This window comes from Schistocerca nitens, chromosome 1 (assembly GCF_023898315.1).
Source record: "Schistocerca nitens isolate TAMUIC-IGC-003100 chromosome 1, iqSchNite1.1, whole genome shotgun sequence".
In the NCBI taxonomy this organism is placed as follows: Eukaryota; Metazoa; Arthropoda; class Insecta; order Orthoptera; family Acrididae; genus Schistocerca; species Schistocerca nitens.
The window spans coordinates 1164754703-1164756634 of record NC_064614.1 but is presented as its reverse complement, the minus strand read 5'-3'; positions in this window follow the sequence as shown (position 1 = coordinate 1164756634).

Sequence of the window (1932 nt, the reverse complement as noted above, 5' to 3'; positions counted from 1 at the left end):
ATTCTCGCATTGATAGGATAAAATCTGAGATCAACAGATCCCTGCACATTATTCTGTACCAACCATCCCTGCAACACGGTCTCTAAGTTAATCTGCAACTAACCAGAACCAAGAGGGTCATACACACACTACATGCTCCGTCTCATGAAGGAACAGAGCGAGCTGTGTCTGTAACTGCTGTTCGTCGAAGACAGTTCTGCATCAGTCTTAACCACAGCATCCAACCAAGTGCAAAAGATCTGTGAATGTCACGGAGGGTAGCACCCATTATTAGTGTGTAGTAGACATGAGAGTGTTGAGGTGATGTAGCAGATGGTTAAGAAGAAACAAATACTTATACATGACGGAGCTCCAGAGGCATCGACCTTGAAATGTTTCACGTAAATCAACTGTGCTATCAATTCTGAAATATTATTCCATTGTCTGGAGTCAGTACCAGGAAGGCACCAGCATGAGAGAAATGATCATACAGCATACTCACTCCTATGGCTACACGGTTCGGCATCTAAAAATGCTATATCATCAAAGCGAGATGGTTTCTGAAGTACTAGTAGTGCAGAATGCAGCGCTGTTAATACCCTAATGCAGGTATGTTTGCCCAACATCAGAAATACAACCACCCTGCAAGTTTCCTACCTCAATCACTACGGTGACAAACTTTAAAATGATAAAACTACTTCCTTCTATGCTACTCTGTTGTTTTAGGGAGGCATCGGCCGCTTGTTCTGCTTGTACACAAACTACAGTGAAGTCAGGAGACTGCTGTTCTGTATCTTAGGAAACTGATGGATTTTATATGTCTTTTTAAGTCAGAAACCTAGGAATGTACATACCTTCAATCACACTTGCCACGACTGGTGTGATTATTATCAACAGTAGTAGCATGCGTGGAAGTGAGGTGGGTTGGGGTACCTAGGCACATAGATCGGGAAAAGCTTAAAAATTGTGCTCTGCCTGCATTCAGATCCATCCTTCCACCTCCCCCTGTAAACTACGTGGGGTTACGTCACACATACTTCAACAAAGACGATATAAGTGTTACACAGAGCACTATATAAAAGCAGGTGAAACATATGTATCCCAATCCAGGACTGCGTTCTCACACATGCAGTCGAATGTAGGTACTACCGAACTGCAGTTGGCTCTTACAAACAATCTTATTCCTTAAGTATTATTATTTATCAGGATTAAGCTGTTACTTAGAATGTTCTGTAGGACAGTGGACCGATGCACATGTATCACATTTAACAGTGTGATGAGGGTCTACTCGAGAGATACGGTGTTAAGACGAAAATGCTACATTTCCCCAGACTTGAATAAAACTACTTAACATCAGACTGCGACCTTTTTGTGCAAGACGAATGCTACCAGGGTCGGGTTGGAGCTACTGTAAATAGCAAAAAAATGGTTCAAATGGCTCTAAGCACTGTGGGACTTAATATCTACGGTCATCAGTCCACTAGAACTCAGAACTACTTAAACCTAACTAACCTAAGTACAGCACACAACACCCAGTCATCACGAGGCAGAGAAAATCCATGACCCCCCGGGAATCGAACCCGGGAACCCGGGCGCGGGAAGCGAGAACGCTACCGCACGACCACGAGCTGCGGACTGTTAATAGCAATAAGACTGTTACATCCCTTTGGCTAGTGATCGTGGTGCTTTCCCCCTCATAAGAAGTTGCTGCTCCATTGTGTGCAATTCATGCAGCAAGGCATGGGTGGTAACACAATGTATCAACTATCGAAAATATTCATGTCCATTTTTCCTCGCTCTCTTTTCTAGTGAGGCATAGCTGTATCTATCAAAATCGCTGCTTCTTCTACCAAAAATAAGCATGACTGGCGCGGGAAGCGTGACAGAAAATATCTGCATTTCTGACTAAAAAGGACACATAAATTCTATTAATTTTCTAAGATTCAGAAGAGC